This window comes from Dinoponera quadriceps, unplaced genomic scaffold, assembly GCF_001313825.1.
Source record: "Dinoponera quadriceps isolate SergipeBrazil2010 unplaced genomic scaffold, ASM131382v1 scaffold96, whole genome shotgun sequence".
NCBI classification, from domain to species: Eukaryota; Metazoa; Arthropoda; class Insecta; order Hymenoptera; family Formicidae; genus Dinoponera; species Dinoponera quadriceps.
Window position 1 is genome coordinate 582,374 of NW_014554269.1, and position 9,055 is coordinate 591,428.

At 49.0% G+C, this 9,055-nt stretch overlaps 1 protein-coding gene across 10 annotated transcripts in view; it reads right to left on the bottom strand.

The window, feature by feature from the left end:
- The window catches only part of LOC106752109 (RNA binding protein fox-1 homolog 2-like), a 370,278-nt gene that overhangs the window by 107,844 nt on the left and 253,379 nt on the right, over positions 1 to 9,055 (bottom strand). The window lies entirely within an intron of this gene.

Genomic DNA, 9,055 nt, shown 5'->3' on the forward strand with positions numbered 1-9,055 from the left:
GGGGGGGGGGGAAGTAAAATTCGTGAACGTTCTGGCGGTGGGTGGATGAGAAAAACGGGTACTCGTTGCGAAACGAGGAGGCCAAAACGGTGCGAGACGACGATCCGCCGTATCGTCGACGGTAAAGCAGCGGTTTTTCTATCCTAAGACACATACGTGATTAATAAAAGGGGTAGAAGCATCGGCCGTTTATATTAATATATATATATATATATACCTTCGACTCGCCTAGACAAAAGCGTGCGGCTACTATTTACATATATGTATATATATAATAATAATAACAATCAGATAAAGGTACGTATACGTGTATATGCGCGCGCATATACACACGCACACACGCATGCGGCGGCGCTCCATCGGCAGAGAGATCGAGCGTCACCGTCGTCGTCGTGTGTGCGCGTATGCACGCCCGATAAACTTCGTATAGAAGGATGCAAGTAGTATAATATATATACGTATCATGCTGTTGATATATTGCGGGTGGATTAGTAAAGACACGGCGCGTGATGGTGGTGTGAATTATCATTCGTGTGTGGACTGCGGCTGATCTCACACGGATGGACGCCGGTCTGATCTCGGAAGGGAGGAAAAACGAAAATGCGCAAGCGCGACTCTCGAAAAACAAACGTTTCTTTCTCCCCCTCTCAACCACTCTCTCTCTCTCTCTCTCTCTCTCTTTCTCTCGTTGCTCTACGCTATTCTCGCGGCTGGCTCTCTGGTCGTTCTCTACCTTGAGGTCGTGAACGGTCGCGGAAAGCCCGTAACGACCGTTTGACCTGGTTTTCCACCGACTCTTTCGTTCTCCAAACACCTCGAAGCTTCCCGGGTGCTACACTCGTGGACGACGACGGGAACTGGGAACGGTTAGAAACAGCTTCGGGAAAGAGACGCGAGCAAAGTTTCATCAAATCAAATGGGCAGCATCTCCCGAGGGTCTCCTCCGCGACCGGAAATGGTGGCGGTCGGATCACCCGGTGTACTGCGTGTCCGCCGCTGTCGTTGATACGTACCGTTTCTTTTCGCTCTCGTTATATCACTTTCTAATGCAACTGGGAAGGAAATTTTCGAAAGCGCTCTGCGTTTATCGAGAGTATATTTATCACGGCTCGCGTGATAAAATTTCCCCGTAAACTTCCTCCGTTCCTTTCATTTTATCAACCACGCGAGATTCCCCCCCCCCCCCNTCCCGCGAATGTAACACGACGTCATATTTACTCGCTTGTTATTATTCTTCAATGAACTACCGTGACAATTCGATAAGTCGACAGACGAAAAAGTCGACATGTTGAATTAACACGTCGATTGTCAAGCTGATTTTCACAGAACGTTCCAAAGCTCAACTAAAATCTGAATAACGAGAATTGCGACGAAATACGTGCATTTACCGATGCATATATTTGTTAGGCGGTCTCATCAGCATCCTGTTAGCCGCATATTTAATTCGCGAAGTGCAATTAGTACGCTTTATGCGTGAAGTAACGGAACACGATAAAATCATAGCACCAGCCACCCGGTGGACAATCAACGTGCTAACAGTTTGCATTTCGCGATCGACTTTGCCATAAGCGTCAGCCGAATGATTCGAGATCACAAAAGGCCCGACTGTATTTTGGAAAATTTCTCGCGTGCGCGCAAACTCGTTAAACTCGGCAGCTGCGGACACACGGTAGACGAGGTGCAACGACCGGGCCTCTTATAACCAATGGGAGCTAAATAATGATAAAATGCGGAAGGCTAGCTAGTAAAAATGCAACAGCTCTTCTAACAACTACGATAACTAACACCATTGGTTATATCGGTATGTAAGTACGTGTCATTACGGTGACGGAAAAGCGCGTGCACCGAGCGTACCTCGAAGCGCGCGTCTCTCGTATCTCGAGGATGCTCAGTTTGGTCTCCCATCGACCTTCCGATAACGACAGCCACTCGTTTCACCCGTCGACACATCATGATTACTTGGCATCGTAATTGATAAATTTATAAATAAATAAATAAATATATGTACATGGTGAAAAATTTGCTGTAAATAACGATTCATCGAAATTTTTGAGTTACTTTAACGTGGTAAATACATTAAAAGGGTGATATGTTAACAAGATGAATATGTTAACATATATTTGCGCACCTTTTATTAATATATTACCGTGTTAAAGTAATACAGAAATTTCCAGTGGACCGTTATTCACACAAGATTTCTTATTGTGTATACACATACACGTATATTTGTTTATTTATAAGTTTATTATATTATATATACTTATATAAGCATATAATAAATATATTTATACAAAACATACATATTATATAAGTATTCATATAATATACGTGTTTATATACACAATAGAGGGGAGACTCGCGCGTTGGAGGCCGCACACTCGGTTCGCGCGCTTTTCCGAACCTCTCAAAGAGTATCTCTCTTTCCACAATGCTGCACTTCATTAGGGATGCCACATTCCATTTACATTGACGAAGCTTTCGAGAAAAGGTTTCTCTCACAGAGTCACACGATCACTCATTCGCTCGTCGCTTATCGCTAGGACGGTCGTGCACGTTGCTTTCGCGCCCGACGCTCCTCCCCTTTCTCTCTCCCTCCGTTTCGCTCTTTCGCGCTGAAATTTCTTCCCCTTTTCCCCCATTCCCCCGAAACACTATCGACGCCAAAAGATGTCAGCGTTGAATCGACTATGAAATCCGACGCGGCGTGAAATCGTCGCTTCGCGCGTGCCGCGTCGCATTTTGCGAAAGCAACGTGACGACCGTGAAATCTGTCACCGAGGGTACACGCGCGACGGGATCCTCTCGCTCGGAAACAAAAATCGCAACGTGTGAAACACGCGAGAACAAAAGCACGGGGCATGAATTAATTCATTCTTCGCGATGATCTCGCGCATAACCCCGATTACTTCTGTTTTCGATTGCGTTGCGATTATCGTCCCGACGTTAATTCCTGCTCGCGCGAAGCGGCCGTTCACACCGAGGCCTTCGAATGAAAGTGCCCTCGCTCCCGATTGGAATCTCTCGCTAACGAGGCACACAAATACGCGGTTGATGAAATGTCCCGGTGAATTTTCATCGGCCACGGGGCTCGACTATGCGGCCAGTCAGTCTCGCGACGTTTACGACGGTAACACACCGGTCGTCGGTGTGCGTTCCGTCGCGCCGGCCGAGTTAATAGTTATTCGCTCGTCCATTAGTAGCGGTGCCGAAGTATCAGATCCCGTCACGCCCCTCGGAATCACTTAAGCGCTAAAAGCGATGGCGACACTTACCGTTCGACGTGAATTCCGCCTGCGTGCGTGCGTGTGCGAACGCGCTCCTCGCGCACGGCCTCCGGCACACCGCTGCGTGCACATCGCGTCGCGGGTGCCGGCGGTGGTCCCGCGGGAGGTATTTGCATTGCAAAAGGATCACGAGACGATAGTGCCATTGTCGACGATACCTGAAGGATTTCTAACGCGCGACACGCAGCCAGCTACGCGCAGCTGCATGCGAGATTGCGACGCGCTCCGTTCGCTCGGTGCATCGTTTCACTCACACGTTATAGCCGGGCTGGCTGGGGGAAACCGAGCTCACCGTGAGACAGCGCTTACACGAAGCTCTCCTCTGATCGAAAATAAGGGGAACAATCGTAAAGGCAAATCACGGCGGGAAATGTCATTTAATCGACAAGATACAGACGAGACTCGCTCCGTCGATTTCCCTCGAATCGTCGACTGCGCCCCGTGAACGTCGGCGGTCCCGTCGACGCGCGCACGTTGATCCGTTTAGGAAGCGCGTCACACTTTGTAACGTACACCTCTCGTATGCGAATGTTGAATAATGCGCGGACCGAGAGCGACCGGCGAGAAAGAAAGAAAGAAAGAAACAGGCTGGGGAAAATGGCGAAAACAAAATGTAGCTGGATCAGATCGCGCCTACTATTACGGTGGCGGACAACGGCGGTCACGTGAGCGCGCGGTTAATAAGTAACAAATCGTGATGCACGAGAAAACGGAACACCGAGCCGCGAAAATAACGAGCAACGCGCCAGACCGTGTTTCCTTATGCCGGAGGAGGATGGGGGGGGGGGGGAGGGGAGATTTCTTTCTCTGGNTCAAACCGACTTCACGCGCCGATTGAGACGCGCCTCGTGGCGAATAAAAGAAAAGAAACAAACAAAGCAGAGGCGTGGAGATCGACCGGGTCGCCGCCGTGCTAATTACCAGCCGCGCGCGAAAGAGTTTAATTAGTTTCCAGACCGTCGCCGGGGGCGCGCGTTTCGGAAACTGGAAGCAGCCCCCATCCCCCCTTTCGCCCCTGTTCCGCAGTACATCACGTGGCGGGCGTGATTGCTCGTTACGGGCACGGATGCGTCGCGACATCGACTTCCTGTCGCTGGAGAGCGACCGTCACGACCCGGACGAGCCCGATCCGGAGGCATAATGGTCTAATCAGCGACTAATACGCGCGCGTGCGCGATCTCGCGGCCTTCTTACGCTCACGCCCGCTCCCGATCGAATAATCGGCGCATTATGGACCTTATTTCGGATAAATACGTTCGCCGGCCCCATCGGCGTATAATCGGATATCGGAATATCATTTCCACCTCCGGCACGTCGGGACGTCGCCGATCGCGCGTCTCCGCACACGCGCGCCTGCGCGCCGCTAATTGATCGTCGCCGGGCGCGATAATTGGAAAATCGACTCCGGATCTCGGTGGCAGGATGTAAGAAGAAGATTCGTCGGGGGCGAATCGCGGGCGGCGGAATTGCTCGCGGATCGCGGGGGACGAGGAATCACGCCGCGTGGAATCGTTGCTCGGGGGAGTGAAAATTGAACGCCGGCTCGCGTGACCCCCGGCGGGTTGTTTCTCCCTTTCACTCGGCAACTCGCGAACTCGCGGGGTCTTAGTTACGACAAACTTGCTTAAAGTGGCATCGGCCATTGCGCGAACGTCGCGTGAAATAATGCCGAGTTAAAAGTGTCCCGGCAAACTCTCGATCTGAAGATCGGAACGAGCGTGCCGCTCCCGCCGGGACTCGCCGCTCTCTCTCTGTCCTTCTCTCGCGATGTTTATCGTCACGAGGAGGCCTCGTCGAAGTTCCCGCGAGAGTGAAACTTCGCGAACGAAAATGTCGCGTGCAAAGCTGCGTTCGGAGAACATTGCCCGGCGGGTCATTTCCCTCCCTAACTGTAATCCCGCCGGCGTCCGGCGGAAACTTCGCCGCGACGAGCGCGAATTCGTAATCTAACGTCGAATTCAAGCGGAGGTTTCGCGAGCGAAAAACCGGAAAAATCTGCCCTCGGAAGATCGGTGTTTCCCAGTCGAAGTGAAAGAGAGAGAGAGAGAGAGAGAGACTGGGAGCACACCAATCCATCAGTCTCGCGACAACTTCCGACGGATACTCCGATTTCCTCGGATATAACGAAACAATACGAGGCACGAGAGGAGTATTCTCTCTCTTCTCTTCCTCGAGAGACGTTGCAACGTCGAAATGGGATTTAGAAGCCGGCCCAGAAGAACTTCTCGTCCCGGACATAAGGGAAGACGTCAGCCGGCTTTCAGTCATAAAAAGTCGGCTTTGCGAGAACGTCCGACAACAGTTTATCCCGGAGGGTTTTCCACGAGGTCAATAAAGAACGCACAGACAGAGAGCGAGAGATGCACATACACACACACACACATAAATATACAAGGTGGCCCAGTAATCGTGGTGCAATGGGGAAGAGGATGATCCCTCTTGAAAAAATAAATTGAAAATGTGGAATAAAAAGTTTCTCGCGTGACGTTCTGTCTTCGAGAAAATGGACGTTTAAAAGCTAATCGAGTACACGTGCACTTAACTAAGCGTCGTTAAAGGGATTTCGGTATGGATCATATTTCATTTGTTTAAGACCAACATGTCAATGTTAAACAAAATACATGCCGATGTCCTGTCACCACGTGTTCCCAATGTAAGCAGCACATCCGTACATATTCCAGATCAGTATATCTTGTTATTGTAACAAGTTGATAGAAACCGATAGTTGAAAGCGAAACTCATAATTTAAATCGAAACGTAACAAGGCAACAGATCATAGTATCGTTACAAGCATATCGAATGCATGATTGTTCTACGTACAATCGAAACCGGGTTCAACGATGCCTTAGTTAAGTGTACGCGTGCTCGACCGGCCTCGGAAGTTGATTTTCTCGGAAACAGTCCCGTATGAAAAACTTTAATTCTACATTTTTGATTTATTTTTTCAAGAGGAGTCCTCGGTTGTACCACGATTACTGAGCCACCCTGTATACATACATACACGGTGGTCTCTCCGCTAGATGTAGAAACGATCCGACCGCGCGTCGCCGCGAAAATTCGACGGACGGTGACGTTAATCGGGTTGTTACACGTCGGCTCGGCGGTTGATATATTAGCGAGCCTGTCGGAAACGCGACCTAATCCGCGATAGGTCACCACGGTGACGTCGGCAGACAGCGGTCGCGGGATACTGGGTTACCAGTACAGCACAGAGCGACTTGATGAAGTGCGCTTGGGTGTACCTGACTCATGCGAAGACGCTGAATATGCACCGACCGGCTCCGCTCGGCTCGGCGGATGCCGGCTGTCGGCGCGATGTATTACTGTGGATCTTATCCCGACCGATGTCGTCCATATTGAGAGAGATTTGCATTTCAAACTGGCTCGTGTGTATATGTGTGTATGAGTATGTACATGTGCGAGTGTGTGTGTGTCGGTTCTTTTTTCCGCGAAACCGTCGCCGGTTTTCCTTCGCCGGTCGTTCGCACGAACGACCGTACGCGACGTCGTCAAAACGCTCTCCGGCTTTCCCCGAGAAACGATCGCCGCACTTCTCCGTGCACTGAGACAGAGTAAACGCGCAGAAGAGGAAGGCTGTAACGGCGGGAACGATCGGAGAATCGAGACGACTGGGATATAAAAGTCCGGAGAAAAGCGATCGAGTTCGCTGGCTGCGTTGTTCAGCGGAATGAAGCACCGAATGAGCGAAGGGGCGAGCAAGCGACTGATAATTCGAGGATCTGATTATCGCGCGTGCTCCTCGAGATTGGAGAGAGATTTAAGAAAGCATAGCAGGCCTGCGAAGGGCCGATCGCGCTCGATAAGCTTTTCGTAAGTGTGCGAAAGACCGAGGAGATTTCAAGTAGTTGGTCCGTGCTGCCAGATTCTCAATCGCGATATTAAGGGGACGATCCTTCGCAAGTTTATTGTTTATAGGAAAAATACTTTCCTATAACTTTGTTTTACTCTCTCAATGATAATTGTTAATTTTGAGCGAAATTAAGAGAAATATACACACAATATTGCAAGCACGAAGATACTATTTATTTATTTTTCTTATTAATTCTTGATTTATAGTCAGTTGAGCTAATAGAGATGCACGTATAATAAGGAGGGAATGTGGTATATAAATATTTAAATATGCATATATGTACATGTATGTCACGGACGTTACTATAAATTGTAAATTTCCCATGGCTTAAAAACTTCAAAACAAAACGATCAAAAATTCTGAAATTTTTGCATATCTTTCTATTAATTCTTAATATCACAAGTTTTAGTTTTCCATTAAAATCCTAAATACGGTTTAGAAGAAATTGAAAATAGAAGTTAAAAATGCAATATTATTCTCAAGAAATACGTATAAAAAGTATCACCTTCAGTTGCGAACATCCCGACTTCCGAATAGTCAATCAATCGTTTTCAGACTTCGCAGACGTAAAGTCAGTGTATTTTCATTAATATGCAGCTAAAATTTAAAAAGATTCCTAAGAAAATGATTCGACGGACCAACTACATTAAGAACGCATTCGCGAGTCCACTAACCGCTTGGGAAAGGTTTTCTGAAACTTGTGAAATGTTTTTAGAAAATCCGAATGCGCGGAAAAAACGATTCCGTTGGCTTAACTGAATTTTCCGTTGCTTGGGAACCAAGTGAAAAGAATGTTGTAGGAACAGTGGGAGGATTCCTGTGGGAAGTTTCCGCTCAGTCAATCGCTCTCAGTTGTCCCAATTGATCTCTAATGCGAAGCCGAATGTTCACACGAATGTGCTCAGTCGCGGTAACAGAGATATCATTTCATGTCACCGAGTTTTCATTTCCCGTCACCGAGTTCTCGTCTCCCTCTTCAGTTGTAGAGACCGAGTCTTTTTTTACGAGCGGACATGGACAATCGCGCGGACGATGATCGACAATGGCACTTCGTATACGACGATTGCTCCGTTGGGATCACCAGAAGACCCGCACGGAATGTCGCCATCGCGCTGCAAAGAAACGCGTACGAACGAGGTACGCGCGCAACGGTTGCAGCAGCACGTTTACACGTTCTCGTGAGGCCGTTTTTGCAAAATGCTCTATTAGTTGCTAGCAGTCCTCCTTTCTTCCCTACCTCCCTCTCTACCTGCCTGGCCTCTCCCTCATGTCGAGGTGAGTGTATAGTGGTATGATACGATAGCGGCCAGCCGTTCGTGGTGCTGCATCCGTTAACAAGATCATTACGGGCCCACGACATCCTCTCGCATCCGGAACGCTGGACGCTCGGGGGGAAACTTTCCCAATAAATGAACGGGAAAGCGTAGCGCGTGATACGCTCGCGCGATGGAAAAATCGAGTCACGTCCGCGATACGCGCCAAACGGTTTTCATGGCGGCTGTGCTGCTGCCTTGGCGGCGAACAGAACCCGCGGTCGATCGAACGAAGGATCGTGGTTGCCCCGTGATAAGGTGACGTGCGTCGCCAACTGCGAAAATAATCGTCGCGAAAACAGCGCGTAACGCGGAAAAACACTGGAAAACGGGGGAAAAAGGGCGGGATACGGGAGGAAAAACAGCCCGACGCGCGCTATCTCACGAATTATCGATGGTATGAAAAATAAATATTTTGAAACGGGAAAAAATGAATAATTTGTGACCTCCCCCCCCCACCTCCCTCCCTCCTTCTCGTGAAAGATAAATATATCGGCCAGGGGCGCGCACACGCACGAATTCCCACAGAAAAGACGCGAGAAAAAATACGGAATACAAATATATTGTAATAATTTGTGACCTCCCCG